The 26,029-nt window shown below is 52.1% G+C and overlaps 1 protein-coding gene across 6 annotated transcripts in view; it reads left to right on the top strand.

Moving 5' to 3' along the window:
• slc7a14a (solute carrier family 7 member 14a) overlaps positions 1 to 26,029 on the top strand; it is a 210,775-nt gene that overhangs the window by 59,168 nt on the left and 125,578 nt on the right. For 4 of the 6 annotated variants that reach the window (XM_073041784.1, XM_073041786.1, XM_073041783.1 and 1 more), the window contains exon 2: positions 12,513 to 12,562. The exons of the other annotated variants lie outside the window; for them this stretch is intronic. The gene's annotated coding sequence lies outside the window, so the exon portion shown is untranslated. The remainder of the gene's footprint in view (positions 1 to 12,512; positions 12,563 to 26,029) is intronic. 6 annotated transcript variants of the gene reach the window in all.

Raw genomic sequence — 26,029 nt, 5'->3', positions numbered from 1 at the left:
GATCTCACCCATCACCCCCCAGCTCCTTACTGACTCCCCTCACCACACCCACCTGATCTCACCCATCACCCCCCAGCTCCTTACTGACTCCCCCCACCACACCCACCTGATCTCACCCATCACCCCCCAGCTCCTTACTGACTCCCCCCACCACACCCACCTGATCTCACCCATCACCTCCCAGCTCCTTACTGACTCTCCCCACCACACCCACCTGATCTCACCCATCACCCCCCAGCTCCTTACTGACTCCCCCCACCACACCCACCTGATCTCACCCATCACCCCCCAGCTCCTTACTGACTCCCCCCACCACACCCACCTGATCTCACCCATCACCTCCCAGCTCCTTACTGACTCCCCCCACCACACCCACCTGATCCCACCCATCACCCCCCAGCTCCTTACTGACTCCCCCCACCACACCCACCTGATCTCACCCATCACCTCCCAGCTCCTTACTGACTCCCCCCACCACACCCACCTGATCTCACCCATCACCCCCCAGCTCCTTACTGACTCCCCCCCACCACACCCACCTGATCTCACCCATCACCCCCCAGCTCCTTACTGACTCTCTCCACCACACCCACCTGATCTCACCCATCACCTCCCAACTCCTTACTGACTCTCTCCACCACACCCACCTGATCTCACCCATCACCCCCCAGCTCCTTACTGACTCTCTCCACCACACCCACCTGATCTCACCCATCACCTCCCAGCTCCTTACTGACTCTCTCCACCACACCCACCTGATCTCACCCATCACCCCCCAGCTCCTTACTGACTCCCCCCACCACACCCACCTGATCTCACCCATCACCTCCCAACTCCTTACTGACTCCCCCCACCAAACCCACCTGATCTCACCCATCACCCCCCAGCTCCTTACTGACTCCCCCCACCACACCCACCTGATCTCACCCATCACCTCCCAACTCCTTACTGACTCCCCCCACCAAACCCACCTGATCTCACCCATCACCCCCCAGCTCCTTACTGACTCCCCCCACCACACCCACCTGATCTCACCCATCACCCCACAGCTCCTTACTGACTCCCCCCACCACACCCACCTGATCTCACCCATCACCCCCCAGCTCCTTACTCTCCCCCCACCACACCCACCTGATCTCACCCATCACCCCCCAGCTCCTTACTGATTCTCTCCCCACCACACCCACCTGATCTCACCCATCACCCCCCAGCTCCTTACTGACTCTCTCCCCACCACACCCACCTGATCTCACCCATCACCCCCCAGCTCCTTACTGACTCCCCCCACCACACCCACCTGATCTCACCCATCACCCCCCAGCTCCTTACTGACTCCCACCACCACACCCACCTGATCTCACCCATCACCCCCCAGCTCCTTACTGACTCCCCCCACCACACCCACCTGATCTCACCCATCACCCCCCAGCTCCTTACTGACTCCCCCCACCACACCCACCTGATCTCACCCATCACCTCCCAGCTCCTTACTGACTCCCCCCATCACACCCACCTGATCTCACCCATCACCTCCCAGCTCCTTACTGACTCCCCACCCACCACACCCACCTGATCTCACCCATCACCCCCCAGCTCCTTACTGACTCCCCACCCACCACACCCACCTGATCTCACCCATCACCTCCCAGCTCCTTACTGACTCCCCCCACCACACCCACCTGATCTCACCCATCACCTCCCAGCTCCTTACTGACTCTCTCCCCACCACACCCACCTGATCTCACCCATCACCCCCCAGCTCCTTACTGACTCTCTCCCCACCACACCCACCTGATCTCACCTATCACCTCCCAGCTCCTTACTGACTCCCCCCACCACACCCACCTGATCTCACCCATCACCCCCCAGCTCCTTACTGACTCTCTCCCCACCACACCCACCTGATCTCACCCATCACCCCCCAGCTCCTTACTGACTCTCTCCCCACCACACCCACCTGATCTCACCCATCACCCCCCAGCTCCTTACTGACTCCCCCCACCACACCCACCTGATCTCACCCATCACCCACCAGCTCCTTACTGACTCCCCCCACCACACCCACCTGATCTCACCCATCACCCCCCAGCTCCTTACTGACTCTCCCCCCACCACACCCACCTGATCTCACCCATCACCCCCCAGCTCCTTACTGACTCTCCCCCCACCACACCCACCTGATCTCACCCATCACCCCCCAGCTCCTTACTGACTCTCCCCCCACCACACCCACCTGATCTCACCCATCACCCCCCAGCTCCTTACTGACTCCCCCCACCACACCCACCTGATCTCACCCATCACCCCCCAGCTCCTTACTGACTCCACCCACCACACCCACCTGATCTCACCCATCACCCCCCAGCTCCTTACTGACTCTCTCCCCACCACACCCACCTGATCTCACCCATCACCCCCCAGCTCCTTACTGACTCTCTCCACCACACCCACCTGATCTCACCCATCACCCCCCAGCTCCTTACTGACTCTCTCCACCACACCCACCTGATCTCACCCATCACCTCCCAGCTCCTTACTGACTCCCCCCACCACACCCACCTGATCTCACCCATCACCCCCCGGCTCCTTACTGACTCTCTCCCCATCACACCCACCTGATCTCACCCATCACCTCCCAGCTCCTTACTGACTCTCCCCACCACACCCACCTGATGTCACCCATCACACCCCAGCTCCTTACTGACTCCCCCCACCACACCCACCTGATCTCACCGATCACCTCCCAGCTCCTTACTGACTCCCCCCACCACACCCACCTGATCTCACCCATCACCTCCCAGCTCCTTACTGACTCCCCCCACCACACCCACCTGATCTCACCCATCACCCCCCAGCTCCTTACTGACTCCCCCCACCACACCCACCTGATCTCACCCATCACCCCCCAGCTCCTTACTGACTCCCCCCACCACACCCACCTGATCTCACCCATCACCCCCCAGCTCCTTACTGACTCCCCCCACCACACCCACCTGATCTCACCCATCACCCCCCAGCTCCTTACTGACTCCCCCCACCACACCCACCTGATCTCACCCATCACCCCCCAGCTCCTTACTGACTCCCCCCACCACACCCACCTGATCTCACCCATCACCCCCCTGCTCCTTACTGACTCTCTCCCCACCACACCCACCTGATCTCACCCATCACCCCCCTGCTCCTTACTGACTCTCTCCCCACCACACCCACCTGATCTCACCCATCACCCCCCAGCTCCTTACTGACTCTCTCCCCCCACCACACCCACCTGATCTCACCCATCACACCCCAGCTCCTTACTGACTCCCCCCACCACACCCACCTGATCTCACCCATCACACCCCAGCTCCTTACTGACTCCCCCCACCACACCCACCTGATCTCACCCATCACCCCCCAGCTCCTTACTGACTCTCTCCACCACACCCACCTTATCTCACCCATCACCTCCCAGCTCCTTACTGACCCCCTCCACCACACCCACCTGATCTCACCCATCACCCCCCAGCTCCTTACTGACTCTCTCCACCACACCCACCTGATCTCACCCAGCACCTCCCAGCTCCTTACTGACCCCCTCCACCACACCCACCTGATCTCACCCATCACCCTCCAGCTCCTTACTGACTCCCCTCACCACACCCACCTGATCTCACCCATCACCTCCCAGCTCCTTACTGACTCTCCCCCCAACACACCCACCTGATCTCACCCATCACCTCCCAGCTCCTTACTGACTCTCCCCCCAACACACCCACCTGATCTCACCCATCACCTCCCAGCTCCTTACTGACTCCCCCCACCACACCCACCTGATCTCACCCATCGCCCCCCAGCTCCTTACTGACTCTCCCCACCACACCCACCTGATCTCACCCATCACCCCCCAGCTCCTTACTGACTCTCCCCCCACCACACCCACCTGATCTCACCCATCACCCCCCAGCTCCTTACTGACTCCCCCCACCACCACACCCACCTGATCTCACCCATCACCCCCCAGCTCCTTACTGACTCTCCCCCCACCACACCCACCTGATCTCACCCATCACCCCCCAGCTCCTTACTGACTCCCCCCACCACACCCACCTGATCTCACCCATCGCCCCCCAGCTCCTTACTGACTCCCCCCACCACCACACCCACCTGATCTCACCCATCGCCCCCCAGCTCCTTACTGACTTTCCCCACCACAGCCACCTGATCTCACGCATCACCCCCCAGCTCCTTACTGACTCCCCCCACCACCACACCCACCTGATCTCACCCATCGCCCCCCAGCTCCTTACTGACTTTCCCCACCACACCCACCTGATCTCACGCATCACCCCCAGCTCCTTACTGACTCCCCCCACCACACCCACCTGATCTCACCCATCACCCCCCATCTCCTTACTGACTCTCTCCACCACACCCACCTGATCTCACCCATCACCTCCCAACTCCTTACTGACTCCCCCCACCAAACCCACCTGATCTCACCCATCACCCCCCAGCTCCTTACTGACTCCCCCCACCACACCCACCTGATCTCACCCATCACCCCACAGCTCCTTACTGACTCCCCCCACCACACCCACCTGATCTCACCCATCACCCCCCATCTCCTTACTGACTCCCCCCACCACACCCACCTGATCTCACCCATCACCTCCCAACTCCTTACTGACTCCCCCCACCAAACCCACCTGATCTCACCCATCACCCCCCAGCTCCTTACTGACTCTCTCCACCACACCCACCTGATCTCACCCATCACCTCCCAACTCCTTACTGACTCCCCCCACCAAACCCACCTGATCTCACCCATCACCCCCCAGCTCCTTACTGACTCCCCCCACCACACCCACCTGATCTCACCCATCACCCCCCAGCTCCTTACTGACTCCCCCCACCACACCCACCTGATCTCACCCATCACCTCCCAGCTCCTTACTGACTCCCCCCACCACACCCACCTGATCCCACCCATCACCCCCCAGCTCCTTACTGACTCCCCCCACCACACCCACCTGATCTCACCCATCACCTCCCAGCTCCTTACTGACTCCCCCCACCACACCCACCTGATCTCACCCATCACCCCCCAGCTCCTTACTGACTCCCCCCCACCACACCCACCTGATCTCACCCATCACCCCCCAGCTCCTTACTGACTCTCTCCACCACACCCACCTGATCTCACCCATCACCTCCCAACTCCTTACTGACTCTCTCCACCACACCCACCTGATCTCACCCATCAACCCCCCAGCTCCTTACTGACTCTCTCCACCACACCCACCTGATCTCACCCATCACCTCCCAGCTCCTTACTGACTCTCTCCACCACACCCACCTGATCTCACCCATCACCCCCCAGCTCCTTACTGACTCCCCCCACCACACCCACCTGATCTCACCCATCACCTCCCAACTCCTTACTGACTCCCCCCACCAAACCCACCTGATCTCACCCATCACCCCCCAGCTCCTTACTGACTCCCCCCACCACACCCACCTGATCTCACCCATCACCTCCCAACTCCTTACTGACTCCCCCCACCAAACCCACCTGATCTCACCCATCACCCCCCAGCTCCTTACTGACTCCCCCCACCACACCCACCTGATCTCACCCATCACCCCACAGCTCCTTACTGACTCCCCCCACCACACCCACCTGATCTCACCCATCACCCCCCAGCTCCTTACTCTCCCCCCACCACACCCACCTGATCTCACCCATCACCCCCCAGCTCCTTACTGATTCTCTCCCCACCACACCCACCTGATCTCACCCATCACCCCCCAGCTCCTTACTGACTCTCTCCCCACCACACCCACCTGATCTCACCCATCACCCCCCAGCTCCTTACTGACTCCCCCCACCACACCCACCTGATCTCACCCATCACCCCCCAGCTCCTTACTGACTCCCACCACCACACCCACCTGATCTCACCCATCACCCCCCAGCTCCTTACTGACTCCCCCCACCACACCCACCTGATCTCACCCATCACCCCCCAGCTCCTTACTGACTCCCCCCACCACACCCACCTGATCTCACCCATCACCTCCCAGCTCCTTACTGACTCCCCCCATCACACCCACCTGATCTCACCCATCACCTCCCAGCTCCTTACTGACTCCCCACCCACCACACCCACCTGATCTCACCCATCACCCCCCAGCTCCTTACTGACTCCCCACCCACCACACCCACCTGATCTCACCCATCACCTCCCAGCTCCTTACTGACTCCCCCCACCACACCCACCTGATCTCACCCATCACCTCCCAGCTCCTTACTGACTCTCTCCCCACCACACCCACCTGATCTCACCCATCACCCCCCAGCTCCTTACTGACTCTCTCCCCACCACACCCACCTGATCTCACCTATCACCTCCCAGCTCCTTACTGACTCCCCCCACCACACCCACCTGATCTCACCCATCACCCCCCAGCTCCTTACTGACTCTCTCCCCACCACACCCACCTGATCTCACCCATCACCCCCCAGCTCCTTACTGACTCTCTCCCCACCACACCCACCTGATCTCACCCATCACCCCCCAGCTCCTTACTGACTCCCCCCACCACACCCACCTGATCTCACCCATCACCCACCAGCTCCTTACTGACTCCCCCCACCACACCCACCTGATCTCACCCATCACCCCCCAGCTCCTTACTGACTCTCCCCCCACCACACCCACCTGATCTCACCCATCACCCCCCAGCTCCTTACTGACTCTCCCCCCACCACACCCACCTGATCTCACCCATCACCCCCCAGCTCCTTACTGACTCTCCCCCCACCACACCCACCTGATCTCACCCATCACCCCCCAGCTCCTTACTGACTCCCCCCACCACACCCACCTGATCTCACCCATCACCCCCCAGCTCCTTACTGACTCCCCCCACCACACCCACCTGATCTCACCCATCACCCCCCAGCTCCTTACTGACTCCCCCCACCACACCCACCTGATCTCACCCATCACCCCCCAGCTCCTTACTGACTCCCCCCACCACACCCACCTGATCTCACCCATCACCCCCCAGCTCCTTACTGACTTCCCCCACCACACCCACCTGATCTCACCCATCACCCCCCAGCTCCTTACTGACTCCCCCCACCACACCCACCTGATCTCACCCATCACCCCCCAGCTCCTTACTGACTCCCCCCACCACACCCACCTGATCTCACCCATCACCCCCCAGCTCCTTACTGACTCTCCGCACCACACCCACCTGATCTCACCCATCACCCCCCAGCTCCTTACTGACTCCCCCCACCACACCCACCTGATCTCACCCATCACCCCCCCAGCTCCTTACTGACTCTCTCCACCACACCCACCTGATCTCACCCATCACATCCCAGCTCCTTACTGACTCTCCCCCCACCACACCCACCTGATCTCACCCATCACCCCCCAGCTCCTTACTGACTCCCCCCACCACACCCACCTGATCTCACCCATCACCCCCCAGCTCCTTACTGACTCTCTCCCCCCACCACACCCACCTGATCTCACCCATCACCCCCCAGCTCCTTACTGACTCCCCCCACCACACCCACCTGATCTCACCCATCACCCCCCAGCTCCTTACTGACTCTCCCCACCACACCCACCTGATCTCACCCATCACCTCCCAACTCCTTACTGACTCCCCCCACCACCACACCCACCTGATCTCACCCATCACCCCCCAGCTCCTTACTGACTCCCCCCCACCACACCCACCTGATCTCACCCATCGCCCCCCAGCTCCTTACTGACTCCCCCCACCACACCCACCTGATCTCACCCATCACCCCCCAGCTCCTTACTGACTCCCCCCACCACACCCACCTGATCTCACCCATCACCTCCCAACTCCTTACTGACTCCCCCCACCACACCCACCTGATCTCACCCATCACCCCCCAGCTCCTTACTGACTCCCCCCACCACACCCACCTGATCTCACCCATCACCCCCCAGCTCCTTACTGACTCCCCCCCACCACACCCACCTGATCTCACCCATCACCCCCCAGCTCCTTACTGACTCCCCCCACCACACCCACCTGATCTCACCCATCACCCCCCAGCTCCTTACTGACTCCCCCCACCACACCCACCTGATCTCACCCATCACCCCCCAGCTCCTTACTGACTCTCCCCATCACACCCACCTGATCTCACCCATCACCCCCCAGCTCCTTACTGACTCTCCCCACCACACCCACCTGATCTCACTCATCACCCCCCAGCTCCTTACTGACTCCCCCCACCACACCCACCTGATCTCACCCATCACCCCCCAGCTCCTTACTGACTCTCCCCACCACACCCACCTGATCTCACCCATCACCCCCCAGCTCCTTACTGACTCCCCCCACCACACCCACCTGATCTCACCCATCACCCCCCAGCTCCTTACTGACTCCCCCCACCACACCCACCTGATCTCACCCATCACCCCCCAGCTCCTTACTGACTCCCCCCACCACACCCACCTGATCTCACCCATCACCCCCCAGCTCCTTACTGACTCCCCCCACCACACCCACCTGATCTCACCCATCACCCCCCAGCTCCTTACTGACTCCCCCCACCACACCCACCTGATCTCACCCATCACCCCCCAGCTCCTTACTGACTCTCCCCCCACCACACCCACCTGATCTCACCCATCACCCCCCAGCTCCTTACTGACTCTCCCCCCACCACACCCACCTGATCTCACCCATCACCCCCCAGCTCCTTACTGACTCCCCCCACCACACCCACCTGATCTCACCCATCACCCCCCAGCTCCTTACTGACTCCCCCCACCACACCCACCTGATCTCACCCATCACCCCCCAGCTCCTTACTGACTCCCCCCACCACACCCACCTGATCTCACCCATCACCTCCCAGCTCCTTACTGACTCTCCCCACCACACCCTCCTGATCTCACCCATCACCCCCCAGCTCCTTACTGACTCTCCCCACCACACCCACCTGATCTCACCCATCACCTCCCAGCTCCTTACTGACTCCCCCCACCACACCCACCTGATCTCACCCATCACCTCCCAGCTCCTTACTGACTCCCCACCCACCACACCCACCTGATCTCACCCATCACCTCCCAGCTCCTTACTGACTCCCCCCACCACACCCACCTGATCTCACCCATCACCCCCCAGCTCCTTACTGACTCTCTCCCCATCACACCCACCTGATCTCACCCATTACCCCCCAGCTCCTTACTGACTCCCCCCACCACACCCACCTGATCTCACCCATCACCTCCCAGCTCCTTACTGACTCTCCCCACCACACCCACCTGATCTCACCCATCACCCCCCAGCTCCTTACTGACTCCCCCCATCACACCCACCTGATCTCACCCATCACCCCCCAGCTCCTTACTGACTCCCCATATCACACCCACCTGATCTCACCCATCACCCCCCAGCTCCTTACTGACACTTTCCACCACCACACCCACCTGATCTCACCCATCACCCCCAGCTCCTTACTGACTCCCCCCACCACACCCACCTGATCTCACCCATCACCCCCAGCTCCTTACAGACACTTTCCACCACCACACCCACCTGATCTCACCCATCACCCCCCAGCTCCTTACTGACTCCCCCCACCACACCCACCTGATCTCACCCATCACCCCCCAGCTCCTTACTGACTCCCCCCCACCACACCCACCTGATCTCACCCATCACCCCCCAGCTCCTTACTGACTCTCTCCACCACACCCACCTGATCTCACCCATCACCCCCCAGCTCCTTACTGACTCCCCCCCACCACACCCACCTGATCTCACCCATCACCCCCCAGCTCCTTACTGACTCTCTCCACCACACCCACCTGATCTCACCCATCACCCCCCAGCTCCTTACTGACTCCCCACCACACCCACCTGATCTCACCCATCACCCCCCAGATCCTTACTGACTCTCCCCACCACACCCACCTGATCTCACCCATCACCTCCCAGCTCCTTACTGACTCTCTCTCCCCACCACACCCACCTGATCTCACCCATCACCTCCCAGCTCCTTACTGACTCTCCCCACCACACCCACCTGATCTCACCCATCACCCCCCAGCTCCTTACTGACTCTCCCCCCACCACACCCACCTGATCTCACCCATCACCCCCTAGCTCCTTACTGACTCTCTCTCCCCACCACACCCACCTGATCTCACCCATCACCTCCCAGCTCCTTACTGACTCTCCCCACCACACCCACCTGATCTCACCCATCACCCCCCAGCTCCTTACTGACTCTCCCCCCACCACACCCACCTGATCTCACCCATCACCCCCCAGCTCCTTACTGACTCTCCCACCACCACACCCACCTGATCTCACCCATCACCTCCCAGCTCCTTACTGACTCTCCCCCCACCACAGCTACCTGATCTCACCTATCACCCCCCAGCTCCTTACTGACTCCCCCCACCACACCCACCTGATCTCACCCATCACCTCCCAGCTCCTTACTGACTCTCTCCCCACCACACCCACCTGATCTCACCCATCACCCCCCAGCTCCTTACTGACTCCCCCCACCACACCCACCTGATCTCACCCATCACCCCCCTGCTCCTTACTGACTCTCTCCCCACCACACCCACCAGATCTCACCCATCACCTCCCAGCTCCTTACTGACTCTCTCCCCACCACAGCCACCTGATCTCACCCATCACCTCCCAGCTCCTTACTGACTCTCTCCCCACCACACCCACCAGATCTCACCCATCACCTCCCAGCTCCTTACTGACTCTCTCCCCACCACACCCACCTGATCTCACCCATCACCTCCCAGCTCCTTACTGACTCTCTCCCCACCACAGCCACCTGATCTCATCCATCACCCCCCAGCTCCTTACTGACTCTTCCCCCACACCACAGCCACCTGATCTCACCTATCACCTCCCAGCTTTTACCTTTTCCCCTCCCTGCACGTTCTGGCATCTTACCCCTTCCTTTCCTGTCCTGATGTACGGTCTTGCCCCAAAACGTGACTGCCTGATCTGCTGATTCCCTCCAGCATCTTGTGTGTTGAGTAGTAACAGTACAGTTGGACTATGTTATGCCTTAACTGTGAATGCAAAAATGAAAACGCATTCCAGTTTATTCTTGCAATTGTTTTATTTTACAACAAGGACTATAAAGCATAGGAGCAGAATTAGGCTTTTCAGCTCGTCCACTCTGGAAGTCCAACATAGCTGATTTACTATCCCTCTCTACCCCATTCTCCTGCCTTCTCTACGTAACCTTTGATGCCCTGTCTAATCAATAACTTAGTCTTTTGGAAGTATTAAATTGCATCTCTTTATGTTATCTAAGCTGAAATTCATTTCCCATTCCTCAGACCACCTCCCATACTGATTAAGCCTATACTCATTGTGGATTGGAAGAATGAGAAGAAATCTCATTATTGGAAGACCTAGATAGAGTGGGCATGGAGAAGATGCTTCCTATAGTGGGGGAGTCTAGGACATCCCTTTGGAACAGAGATGAGAAGGAGCTGACTTCAGCCAGAGAGTGGCTAATCTGTGGAATTCATTGCCACTGATGACTCTAGAGGCCAAGTCATTGGGTATATTTAAAGAGGAGGTTGATGGGTTCTTGATTAGTAAATATGTTTATGGTTATGGGGAGAAGGCAGGAGAATGGCATTAGGAGGGATAATAAATCAGATGGAATGGCAGAGCAGACTTGATGGGCCTAATGGCCTAATTCTGCTCCTGTGTTTACAATTTCTTAACAACTCATTGTAACCTGTAATGAACCGACTCCTAGTTCTAGTATCATTAGTTAACTAGCTAATCATAGCTTCTAAACACATTTACCTCATTAATATAAGTAATGAATAACAGAGGTACTAACACTGACCCCTGGGCACCTCATGTGTCAGTGACCTCCAGATGGAGATTCAACCTTCAACTATTCACCCTCCGCTTCCTATCATCGAGCCAATTCTGAATGTACCTTGCTAGTTTCCCCTGAATCCCTTGTAGATCTCCCCATTGGATCCTACTGCCAGCTGTTTTGCAAAAGACTATTGATATTTAACATTCAAAGTTCAAGTAAATTGATTATCAAAGAACATGTATGTCATCATATACAACCTTCAGATTTATTTTCTCACAGGCATTCACAGTAAATACAAAGAAACATGATTGGATCGATGATAAACTGCACACAAATTGGATAAGCAACCAATTGCAAAGGACAGCAAATTGCAAATACAAAAAGAAACAAAAAGAATATTAATAATAAAATGTATAAGGAATAAAAATCTGAGACATGAGATGAAGAGTCCTTGAAAGTGAGTCCATAGGCTGTGGGAGCAGTTCAGTGGTGGGGTGAGTGAAGTTATCCCCTCTGGTTCAAGTGATGCTGACAGTGCTCCTTAGTCAATAATCAAATGTTCCTTGATGTCTTCATCCTAGCTTTCACCTTTGCTTTGATCTTCATGTCTTGTGTTCATGTCCAGGTCAAAGTTGTGAAGAATTTTTAGTGGATCTCAAATCAAGCAAGCATTTGGTGAGTTACTCTCTCTTTCTGGGATTAATGATCATGTTGTAGCAGAGACCATGATTTTTTTGGATGAGTTGAAGTTATACTCATGACAAACTAAAGAATATTTGCCATTGTGAATTATTGACAGAGTCGTGTTGGGGCAAATTGTCCAGCGAATGGTTATCTGCAGCATGCAGACAGTCAACCTTAAACACGAGATGCTGGAGAGTATGAGGAACACATGCACAAACTGCTAGAGGATCTCAGCAGGTCAGGCAGCATCCTGGGAGGATAACAAACAGGTGATGCTTTGGGCCAAGATCCTTTATCAGGACTGGAAAGGAAGGAGGCAGAAGGTGGGGGGAGAGGGGAAGGGAGTGACGAATTAAGAGGCTGGGAAGTGATTAGCAGAAGAGGTAAAGGGCTGAAAATGAAGGGGTCTGATCAGAGAGGACAGTAGACCACGGGAGAAGGGGTTTGAAAGTTCTGTAAATATTTCCTTTGCAGGTCCAATGGGAGGTGATGGATAGGTGAGGAGAAGAGAAGGAGTAAGAGAGAAGGTGCAATTTGGAATGGACAAAGAGGAAGGGGGAGAGGGAGAAACCACTGGAGTCAGAGAAACTGATGCTCATGTCATCAGGTTGAAAGCCACCTAGATGGAAAATGAGGTATTGCTCCTCCAACCTCAGATTGACCTCATCATGGCAGTAAAGGGGGCCTTGACCAGTATATTGGAATGGGAATGGGACGTTGAATTGAAATACCAGATCCCACATTCGTGGTGGACAGAGTGAAGGTGCTCGACAAAGCCATTCTCCGATCATTGCCATCTAATTACAATTATACCCCTTTCCCCTGCCCCTTGCTTTGTCAGAAGTTATACCTATGGCATTAGGGGTATGGAACTGAAGTAGCTGGTGGAGTTAAAATAGGTTATACGTGAATGTGGGTGCCACAGTAGCATAGTGGTTAGTGTGATGCTATTACATTTTGGGCTTCAGAGTTAGGAGTTGTATTCCAATGCTGTCTGTAAGGCATTACTATGTCCTCCTGGTGAATGAATGGGTTTCCTCCAGGTGCTCCTGTATTCTCCTGCAGTCCAAAGACATACGGAATAGTAAGTTAATTGGTCATTGTAAATTGTCCTGTGATTTGGCAGTTTAAATAGGTAGGTTGTCGGGGGCTAGGATCACTGGGCTGGTAGGGCCTGTTCCTGTGCTGTATCTCTAAATAAATAAATAAAACCAGGTGGGAGGGAGTTCACCGAAGAGCTCGAGTGGTTTGTCCCTCATCCTCTCTGCCAGCACTGGCTTCGTGAGATTGGTGAGTGACAATGCCACAATGGCTGTTATAATGTCCAGAGTCTGCTCACTCCATTATGCCTGCCTGCTGTTTGAAACCACTGTAAACACTTCCTTTCCAGGTTCAAAGTTCAAAGTACATTCATTATCAGAGTGCCACATATGTATGTCACCATATACTACCCTAAGATTCATTTTCTTTTGGACGTGCAGAATAAACAAAGAAATACTGCCCAATAGAATCTGTGAGGTGGCACCACAGCACCGTGGTCAGCACAACACTAAAACAGCATCAGTGACCTGGGTTCAGTTCCCACTGCTCTCTGTATGTTCTCCCTGTGACCACGTGGGTTTCTCGAGTCTCCTCCCAGACTGCACAGACATACACATTAGTAGGTTAATTTTTCACACGGCTGTAATTGGGTGGCGCAAGGGCCTGTTACCGTGCTGTATCTCAAACAAAGACTGCAATAATCAACGTGCAAAAGGCGGCAAACAGAATAAATTTAAAAAACAAGTACTGTAAATAAATAAATAATACCAAGAACATGAGTTGTTGATAGTGAGTTCACCGATTGTAGAATCAGTTCAGTGTTGAGTTGGGGGAAGTTATCCCCTCTGGTTCAAGAGCCCAATGATGAGGGGTAATAACTGTTCCTGAACCTGGTGGTGTGGGTCCTGAGGCTCCTGTACCTCCTTCCTGATGGCATCAATGAGAAGAGAGTATGGCCTGGATGGTGGGGGTCCCTGATGATGGAGGCTGCTTTCCTGTGATAGCGCTCCATGTAGCTGTGCTCAGTGGTGAGGACGACTTTACCTGTGGCGGGCTGGACTGTATCCACCACCTTTTGTAGACTTTTCCATTCCTGGGCATTGGTGTTTCTATACCAGGCCATGTCGCAGTCAGTCAGAATACTCTCTAATGTTTATCTATAAAAGTTTGTTCAAGTTTTAGGTGACATGCCAACTTCTGAGAATGTAGAGGCGATGTTGTGTCTTATAAAGCCTCAGCATTACATCATTGTTTTTATATTCTAGTCATCTTGACCACATCTTGGTGTGCTATTTATTTCATTTCTTATTCTTGTGTGTTTCTCACCTAGAATGTCAATTTTCGGCTGTATCACTGCCAGCTTCCCTGTCCGTGCATCCTACTCACCACTGCATTTTCATCTCCTGCTCCTTCCATTCACCTGAGTTCCTGAACTGCTCTTCATGTCCTTGCCGAATGTGCAGAGGGTTCATACCTCACCCCTGAACTCACTGATCTGCACTATCTCCATCATTAAGGACCCCCACCACCCAGGACATGCTCTCTTCTCATTGCTACCATATTGAAAGAGATACAGGAGCCTGAAGACATGAGCTCAGTGTTTCAGGAATGGCTTCTTCCCTTTCACCATCAGATTTCTGAATGTTCCCATGAACATTTCCTCAGTTTTTTGTTTTCTTTTTACATACTTAATGTAACATTTTATATATATTTCTTATTGTAATTTATAGCTTTTTTATTATTATGTACTGCAATGTACTGCCACAAACCACAGATTTTGTGACATATGTCAGTGATATTAAGCTTAATGTTGATTCTGATTCTGACAAGTTACTTGAATTTAAAGTGTTCACTGTTTTTGGTCTCCTCTGTGTCCATAACTCCCCCTATCACTGCAACCTCTCACTCCAATTCTGCCCCAGTGCACCCTCCAATCCTTCACCCCTCCACTGTGGCTTTCCCATCAGCTTTCAGGACGCAAAACACTGGAATTCGTGGCCAGACGTCTCTTTCATTCCATGTCATTTATGTTGCAGTGTGAACCCCTTCCTTTTAATGTCACCTGTCCAACTGTCATCCAACTTGGCTTCTAGAACACAGAACATCGAATAGTAGAGCCCGGGAGCAGGCCATTCGGCCCATAATGCTGTGCTGAACCAATTACATTAGTAATCAAATGGCCATCTGAACTAAACTCTTCTGTCTGCCCAGTGTTCACATGCTTCCATTGTCCTCACATTCAGGTGACTGTCTGCACATCTCTGTTTCTGGTTAGGCTCTTGTCAAGTGTACGACGATAAACGCATTATAAATCTGATGCCGAACGCAATATATTTTTCCCAGGGCAGCTCAAGGGGACATAGTTTCAAGGTGATTGGAGGAAAGAATAGCAGGGATGTCAGAGGTAGGTTTTTTACACCGAGAGTGGCGAGTGTGTGGAACATGCCAACAGGGGTGGTGGTAGAAGCAGATAGATTACAGACTTTGAAGGGACTCTTGGATAGGTACATGGATGATAGAAAAATAGAGGGTTATGCAGGAGGGAAGGGTTAGATTGATCTTGGAGTAGGTTAAAAGGTTGGCACAGCATCATGGGTCAAATTTTTAAATTTATTTTTATTTTTAGTTAGAGATACTGTGCAGAACAGGCCCTTCTGGCACTCCCAGCTACACCGCCAGGCAACCACCTATTTAACCCTGACCTAATCACAGGACAATTTACAATGACCAATTAACCTGCAAAATCGTACATCTTTGGACTGTGGGAGGAAACCCATGTACACACAGGGAGATTGTACACATTTTCTTACAAAGGATGCTGGAATTGAACTCTGAACTACGACACCCCGAGCTTACTATGTTCCTTTTTTCTACGAAACCGCAATCTTCATTTTTAAAGTAAATGCAATAAATACACATTTAATAATAAACACTTTTATGTTTCGATATAATGTGGTTCTGAACTCTGTGGACACTTGGATTACATTTGGGCCCATAGCCTTGTTCTTGTTTCTGACACAGCTCCTCACTCAACAACTTGGACCAGACTAAAGAGATGGTAATTTAACTTTAGGAAGATGCAAGCTGACCACTACTCACTACATACGCAGATCCTCTGTGGAGAGAGTCAGGAACACCAAGTTTCTGGGAATGCCAATAATGGAAAATCTCACTTGGTCCCTCAACACCATCTCTTTGGTTAAAAAAAAGCACAGTGGAGTCTCCACTTCCTGAGGAGATTGAGGGAAGTGAAGCTGCCCCCATGCATTCCAGCCAGTTTCTACAGGAGCATCTTCGAGAACATCCTCACCAGCTGCATCACCATCTGGTACCAGAATTGCAGAGCAGCTGATCACAAATCCATACAAGAGGTTTCGAGGACTGCTGAGACGATCATCGGGGTCTCTCTTCCGCTCATTGGCGATATCTTTCAGAAAGCTGCATACACAGAGACCTGAGCATTGTCAGTGATCTGTCCCATCATCCAACAATCTCTTTGCTCCCGTACCATCATAGCATTAAGACAAGAACTATGAGAATAGCTTGAGTGAACTCGGCCTTTTCTCCTTGGAGCGATGGAGGATGAGAGGTGACCTGATAGAGGAGTACAATATAATGAGAGGCATTGGTTGTGTGGATAGTCAGAGGCTTTTCCCCAGGGCTGAAATGGCTAGCATGTGACAGCACAGTTTTAAGGTGCTTGGAAGTAGGTACAGAGGAGATGCCAGGGGCAAGTTTTTTACACAGAGAGTGGTGAGTGCGTGGAATGGGCTTCCAGCGGCGGTGGTGGAAGTGGAAACAATAGGGTCTTTTAAGAGACTCCTGGATGGATACATGGAGCTCAGACAAATAGAGGGCTATGGGTAAGCCTCGGTCGTTCTAAGGTAAGGACATGTTTGGCACAGCTTTGTGGGCCGAAGGGCCTGTATTGTGCTGTAGGTTTTCTATGTTTCTATGTTCTAATTACAAAGAAGGCATTACTGGCTGTACTTCAATAGGAGTACGTCACCAAAGACTTGCAAATTTCTACAGATGGACTGTGGAGAGCATTCTAACTGGCTGCATCACTGCCCGGTTTCCAATCACTGCACAGGATCGGAAAAAGCTGAACAAAGTTGCCAACTCAGCAGCTCCATCATGGGCACAAGCCTCCCCAGCATCGAGGACATCTCAGCAGCTCCATCATGGGCACAAGCCTCCCCAGCATCGAGGACATCTCAGCAGCTCCATCATGGGCACAAGCCTCCCCAGCATCGAGGACATCTCAGCAGCTCCATCATGGGCACAAGCCTCCCCAGCATCGAGGACATTTCAGCAGCTCCATCATGGGCACAAGCCTCCCCAGCATCGAGGACATTTCAGCAGCTCCATCATGGGCACAAGCCTCCCCAGCATCGAGGACATCTCAGCAGCTCCATCGTGGGCACAAGCCTCCCCAGCATCGAGGACATCTCAGCAGCTCCATCATGGGCACAAGCCTCCCCAGCATCGAGGACATCTCAGCAGCTCCATCATGGGCACAAGCCTCCCCAGCATCGAGGACATCTCAGCAGCTCCATCATGGGCACAAGCCTCCCCAGCATCGAGGACATCTCAGCAGCTCCATCATGGGCACAAGCCTCCCCAGCATCGAGGACATCTCAGCAGCTCCATCATGGGCACAAGCCTCCCCAGCATCGAGGACATCTCAGCAGCTCCATCATGGGCACAAGCCTCCCCAGCATCGAGGACATCTCAGCAGCTCCATCATGGGCACAAGCCTCCCCAGCATCGAGGACATCTCAGCAGCTCCATCATGGGCACAAGCCTCCCCAGCATCGAGGACATCTCAGCAGCTCCATTATGGGCACAAGCCTCCCCAGCATCGAGGACATCCTCAAAAGGTGATGCCTCAAAAAGGCGGTCTTCATCATTAAGAGCTTCCCACCACACAGGACATGCCCTCTTCTCATTGCTACCATCAGGGAGGAGGTACTGCAGACAAACACTCAATGTTTTGGGAACGGCTTCTTCTCCTCTGCCATCAGATTTCTGAATGGACAATGAACCCATGAACATTATTTGCTCTCTCTTATCTTTTTACTAATTAAAATTAATTTATCTTTTTATATATATTTCTAATTGTAATTTATAATTTATAGTAATTTGTATTGCACTGCACTGCTGCAGCAAAACAACAGATTTCACAATGTATGTCAGTGATATTAAAGGTTTAAGATGACACTGGTGAAGCCCAGTGACTACACACTGGCTGCAAACAAAACAAAGAATTAGAGTAAATACTTTATTAACAACATTAATTCTGGTAAAATTTATTGTAAATGTTCACAGCGAACAAAGGCGAGGCGGATAGGAGGGTTGAAGTGAATGATGGCGAGGCTCAGTCACGGGCCGAAGTGAGCAGGTGTGAGGCAAAGTCAATCCATGGCTGAGGCAGATTCGTGGCATGCAGGGGCAAAACAAAGTCAGGGCGAAAGGGACTGATGCTGAATTGAGGCCTATCTACCCGAATCGAGAGTGAGGAAAGTCCAAGGGTTGATTGATTTGGAAAGGTTGGGTATGGGTGAAAACGTGGTGGCGGTGTCTGGGCCCTGAGCATACTGAAGTGACAGAGCCCGCGTCCTAGAGCAAGGAACAACCTGATGACTGGATGATATAAATGATGGGCCAGATGGATTGAAACGACAGGATATCGGGACAAGAGGCAAGGGTCAAGATAGCTCTGCTTGCTAATCTGCAATGTTTGCTTGGCCCTGTGCTGAACTGAGGCAGAGGCTGTGGCCTGCTCCATCTGCTCTGGGCTCTGTGTCTGAGGGCTCCACAATGTTTACTCAGCCTGGCACTGAACCGAGGCAGAGGCTGTGGCCTGCTCCATCTGCACTGGGCTCTGTGTCTGAGGGCTCCACGATGTTTACTCAGCCTGGCACTGAACCGAGGCAGAGGCTGTGGCCTGCTCCATCTGCACTGGGCTCTGTGTCTGAGGGCTCCACGATGTTTACTCAGTCTTGTGCTGAACCGAGGCAGAGCCTGTGGCCTGCTCCAGCTGTTCTGGGCTCTGTGTCTGGGTCTGAGCCTGTGGCCTGCTCCAGCTGTTCTGGGCTCTGTGTCTGGGTCTGAGGCTGTGGCCTGCTCCAGCTGTTCTGGGCTCTGTGTCTGGGTCTGAGCCTGTGGTCTGCTCCAGCTGTTCTGGGCTCCGTGTCTGGGTCTGAGCCTGTGGCCTGCTCCAGCTGTTCTGGGCTCCGTGTCTGGGTCTGAGGCTGTGGCCTGCTCCAGCTGTTCTGGACTCCGTGTCTGGGTCTGAGCCTGTGGCCTGCTCCGGCTGCTCCAGGCTCTGTGTCTGAGGGCTCCACAACGTTTACTCTGTCCTGAGCTGAACCGACGCAGAGCCTGTGGCCTGCTCTGTGCTTCATGTCTGAGGACTCATTTTCATTCTGAATGCTATTTGCTTACTTTTACTGTCTGCACGATCTGTTTTTGTTTTCTGTTTGTATCAAATCTACTCTCAATCTTCTACTTTCCAAGGAATAAAGTCCTAACCTATTCAATCTTCCTCTATAACCCAAGTTCTCCAGACTTGACAACATCCTTGTAAATTTACTTTGCACTCTTTCAACCTTATTTACATTTTTCCTGTGTAGTTAGGTGACCAAAATTGCACACAATACTCCAAATTAGACCTCAAAAATATCATATACAACTTCAACATAACATCCCATTTCCTGTATTCAATTAGAAACATAGAAACATAGAAAACCCACAGCACAATACAGGCCTTTCGGCCCACAATGCTGTGCCGAACATGCATTTACTTTAGACATTACCTAGGGTTACCCATAGCCCTCTATTTTTCTAAGCTCCATGTACCTGTCCAGGAGTCTCTTAAAAGACCCAAACACGAAGATATCTGCAGATGCTGGAAAAGACCCTGTCGTATCTGTCTCCACCACCGTTGCTGGCAGCCTATTTTATGCACTTACCACTCTCTGCGTAAAAATCTTACCCCTAATGTTTCCTCTGTACCTACTTCCAAGCACCATAAAGCTGTGCCCTCTCGTATTAGCCATTTTAGCCCTGGAAAAAGGCCTCTGACTATCCACACGATCAATGCCCCTCATCCTCTATCAGGTCACCGCTCATCCTCTGCCTCTCCAAGGAGAAAAGGCTGTGTTCACTGAACCTTTGATTTATGAAGGCCAATGTGCCAAATCTTACTTTAAGGTCCTATCTACCCGTCTTCCCAGATCTCTGTCTTCTACCGCACTCCTCAGAGCCCTACCAGAGTGAAACACTTCATACTTGTCTGCATTCAATTCCATCTTCCACTTTTCAGCTAATTTTTCCAGCTGATGCAGATCCCTCTGCAAGCCATGCTAGTCTTCCTCACTGTTCACTACACCCCCTAATCTTAGTGTCATCTGCAAATTTGCTGATCCAGTTAACCACATTATCATCCAGATCATTGATATTGATGACAAACAACAAAGGACCAATCTCCATGGCACTCCAATAGTCATAGGCCTCCAGTTGCCTCTCTAGGCAACCATTTACTATACTCACTGGCTTCTCCCAGAAAGCCCATGTCTAATCCAATTTACTACCTCATCCTGCACGTCGAGTGACTGAAACTTCTTGACCAACCTCCCATGCGGGATCTTGTCAAATGCCTTGCTAAAGTCCATGTAGACAACATCCACTGCCTTGTCTTCATCCACTTTGCTGGTAACTTCCTCGAAAAACTCCATAAGATAGGCCAGAGATGACCTACCACACACAAAGCTATGCTGGCTATCCTTAATGAGTCCATGGCTATCCAAATACTTGTAAGTCCAGTCCCTGACAATGTCTTCCAATAACTTTCCCATCGCTGATGTCAAACTCACTGGCCGATAAATTCCTGGTTTCTTTTTAAAGCCTTTCTTAAACAGCGGAACAATTTTGGCTATCCTCCAATCCTCTGGTACCTCACCTGTCACTAAGGATGATTTGAGTATCTCTGCTGGGATCCCTATGATGAAATCAGCCATGATTGAATATCGGAACAGAGTCGAGGGGCTGAATGACCTAATTCTACTCATTTGTCTTAAGGCCTCATGGAATTTTAACTTGGATGGTGTAATACACATTATTTATTGATGTTTGTGGACATATGTGCAGTTAAAATTAGATCAGTGTCATCAGGAAGCAGTGCTTCTGACTGACCTATTTCTGTTTCTCTCTCTTTTGCTGTCTGAGGATTATCCAGGGACCTCTCTGATACTGATTGTGTGTATTCATACTGGTTACTGGGCGAGGTTGCAGTTGTCCGTGTTTATGAGGTCTCACTTCCTAACTATTTGAGGATCTCGGCCTGAAACACTGATTACTCATACATTTCTGTAGATGCTGCCTGATCTGGAGAGTTCCTCCAGCATTTTGTGTGTGTTACTCTGGATTTCCAGCATCTGCAGAATCACTTGTGTTTAGGAAGAACAGTGGCCAGTTTGAAGAGAGCATTTTCCCTCAAATAGCAATGGGACAATCAACTTAGTGACTTCATTTGAAGAGTAGACTAAATTTGTCTCAGGGGTTGGTGGCCAGCTTTCACGCTCAGCGTGGGGCAGTCATGGGCTTCATTGGAAGTGTCATTGGCACGGTAGTGTAGCAATTAGCACAACCCTTTGCAGCTGCTGATTGTAAGGAGTTGTACATTCTCCCTGTGTCTCTGGGTGCTCTGGTGAGCTGTGGGCATGCTCTGTCGGCACCAGACACGTGCGGGCTGCCCCCAGCATAATTTCCTGCTTAGCCCCAATGAAGGTCACATGAAGCCATGGGAGCAGGAGGTAGATGGTTGTATGTGACTACTGATGCCAGAGAGACAATTTCTGGAGATTATTGACAGTGGCTGGGGCCCCAGAAGAAGGCAATGGTGGAACATTTCTGTAGAAAAATTTGCCAGGAACAGTCATGGTCATGAAAAGACCACGACCTCCCACATCATATGATGAGCATGAAGGAGAATGATGATTAACATCACAAGGTGCATGGGTGAAAATGCAGGTGGGTGTGTGAGGGAAGGGTTCGATTGATCTCAGAGTAGGTCAGCACCATGTAGTGGGCTGATAGGGCCTGTACTCTGTTTTGCAAACCGTTTGGTTTAACTGCTCTCCGTCGGTGTTAACGGGGTGGAGAGGGAGAATAAGTTAGCTATGATGGAATGACAGAGCAGATTTGATCGGCCAGATGGACTAATTCTGCTCCTGTGTCTAATGGTCATTTGGCCTTACTGTGTGGATGGGAGGTGGATGCAAGAGAGCTGTGAAGCTGTGAGTTGAAAATAGGTTTTGAGGGCTTTGCAGCCAGGTTGAGGGAGTGATGTCAGGCATGCTAGTTATTAATAGACAAGTGCTGATGTTGTTTCTGGAGATTCTACCCAGTTAATTAGTTCTTACAGTCCCACAGAACCTATGGATTGGTTCCGATCGTAAACCTTCCTGCTTTGTGCTCTCAGTCGTGAAGAAAAATGTACTGATGATTCAACTCTGAATTAAAAACAGTAAATGAAGGACGCACATGAAAGTGTGGACACCAGTGAACTGCGAAGTGATTCACTTTAGAAGGTTGAATTTGAAGGGCGAATGCAAGGTTAATGGCAGGGTTCTTGTCAGTGTGGAGGGACCAGAGGAATCTTCAGGTGCAAGTCTACAAATCCCTCAAAGGCACCACACAAGTTCATAAGGTGGTTCAGAAGGCATATGGTGTGCTGGCCTTCATTAGTCTAGGAGTTAAGTTCGAGAGCTGCAAGGTAATGTTGTAGCTCTATGTAACTGGTTTGACCGCAGTTGGGAGTATTGTGTTCATTTCTGGTTGCCTTATTATAGGAAAGATGTGGAAGCTTTAGATAGGGTGTGGAGGAGATTGACCAGGATGTTGTCTGGAGTACAGGGCATGGCTTATGAGGATAGGCTGAGCTAGCTAGGGCTGTTCTTTTTGGAACAAAGGAGGATGCGAGCTGACTTGATAAGAGGCATAGATTGGATGGACACCCAGAGGCTTTTTTTTTCCCATGGCATAAATGGATAATAGGAGAGGACATCATTTCAAAGTAATTGGAGGAATGTAAAAGGGGCACGAGAGAGATATTTTGTTACACATCGAGTGGTTGGTGTGTGAAGAAACAAACAAGCAAAGGTGCAGTGCTGAGACTCATTGGCGAGACCTCACTTGGAGTATTGTGACCCTAATCTAAGGAAGGATCTGCTAACAGTGAAGAGGATTCAGAGGAGGTTCACAAGAATGACCCCAGGAATGAAAGGGTTATCATATGAGCAACTATAGTTTGCTCTGGGCCCGTACTTGCTGGAATTTAGAAGAATGAGGGGAGAATCTCATTGAAACATATTGGATGTTGAAAGGCCTAGATAGGGTGGATGTGGAGAGGTTGTTTTCTGGAGTGGGAGAGGCTAGGACCAGAGAGTACAGGAGAGTGGGAGAGTATAGACAGATGTCTATTTAGAACGGAGATGAGAAGGAATTTCTTTAACCAAAAGGTTAATGCTTCAGAGTCCAATGAAGTGCTTGCCTCTCTTTCCACAGGTGCTGCCTGACCTGTCATTTTTCCCCCAGTCTTCTCTCAAATCAGACATTTCTCTTTCCTGTTTTTTATTTCCATACATTGTGTCGAGATACCTCACCTGCTGTGATTTCCATACGTTGTGTCATCTCAGCTGCTGTGATTTCCATACGTTGTGTCGAGATATCTCAGCTGCTGTGATTTCCATACGTTGTGTCGAGATACCTCACCTGCTGTGGTTTCCATACGTTGTGTCGAGATACCTCACCTGCTGTGATTTCCATACGTTGTGTCGAGATACCTCACCTGCTGTGATTTCCATACGTTGTGTCGAGATACCTCACCTGCTGTGATTTCCATACGTTGTGTCGAGATATCTCACCTGCTGTGATTTCCATACGTTGTGTATATCTCACCTGCTGTGATTTCCATACGTTGTGTCGAGATATCTCACCTGCTGTGATTTCCATATGTTGTGTCGAGATACCTCACCTGCTGTGATTTCCATACGTTGTGTTGAGATATCTCTGCTGCTGTGGTTTCCTCAAGCTTGCACCTACAGTGTAACCCCACACTCTTATCGCTCTCCCCACCCCTCGGCAGCAGGGAAGGGTAGGTGCTAGGGCTGATGCTTCTGTTCAAAAATAAGTAATTTTGATTTATTTTATTTAGAGGTTCACCATGACACCAGGCCCTTCAGGACCAAAGAGCCAGCACCACCCAATTACATTCATGTGACCAATTAACTTACTAATCCATAGATCATAGAGTCATGGAACACGACGGTAATGAAACAAACCCTTCAGCCCATTGACAGTGCTGAACCATTATTCTTCCTAGTTCTAATGACTTGCACCAAGACCATAACCCAGACACGTACCTATCCAAACTTCTCTTAAATGTTGAAATCGCATCCTGATCCATCACTTCTACTGGCAGCCCGTGCCACACGCCCACCACTTTCTCAGTGAAGAAGATCTCCCTCGTGTTCCCCTCAAACACTTCAACTTTCACCCTTGGCCCTTTGGGCAGGTGGGAGGAAACTGGAGCTCCCGGAGGAAACCCATGTGGTGATGGAGAGAACTCCTTACAGTCGCGGCAGAAGTTAAATGTAGTAGTGTTCCACTAACCGCTATGACTCAATGCCACCCATGAAATGAAGAGCAACACACACACAATGCTGAAGGAGCTCAGCAGGCCAGGCAGCGGCCATGAATAGAAGTCAGCAGTTGATGTTTTAGGCTGAGACCCTTTATCTTGGCCCAAAATCTTGACTATTCATTTCCCACAATAGACTTTGGGAATTTCTAAGGTCTGAAACAATTTAAATACATCAAAAGACTTTGTTTTGATGCTGTTGGTATTGAGAACCTGTTGTTCATTCTAACTGATGTATGTAGACAGAATGGGAGCTCGCACACCCTGACTACCGACTTGGTACAGAGAGCCCATGGGCAATATGCAGTCTCTTACAAATGGGATTGGAATCCCTCAGTGAACACAACAAAATTCTGAGCCACAACAGAGTCGTCCCAAGAGCAGGGAGTGATGTGAATCCTTTAACACACACATACTCACACGGAAAATGCACATCGTGTGTCCTCAGGAGATACAATATACTGAGATGTAATTCAAAGACACACACAATCACAAATATTTATTTTGTAATACCGTGAGGAGTAGGCCCCTTGAGTCATGCCGCCCCAGCAAGCCTGACAACCCCAATTTAACCCTAACCTAATCACAGGACAAAACTGTGCCAGACAAACAGTGCTCCAACTAAGACCTCAACAGTGGAGCTGGCCAAAGGTGATGACACATCATCACAGCAGTGAAGGTGGAGGAAGGCTGCGGCAGGGAGGGGTCCC

This window comes from Hemitrygon akajei, chromosome 3 (assembly GCF_048418815.1).
Source record: "Hemitrygon akajei chromosome 3, sHemAka1.3, whole genome shotgun sequence".
Classification (NCBI taxonomy): domain Eukaryota; kingdom Metazoa; phylum Chordata; class Chondrichthyes; order Myliobatiformes; family Dasyatidae; genus Hemitrygon; species Hemitrygon akajei.
The sequence above is the reverse complement of the archived record's forward strand: the minus strand, read 5'-3'. Positions and strand labels throughout refer to the sequence as shown.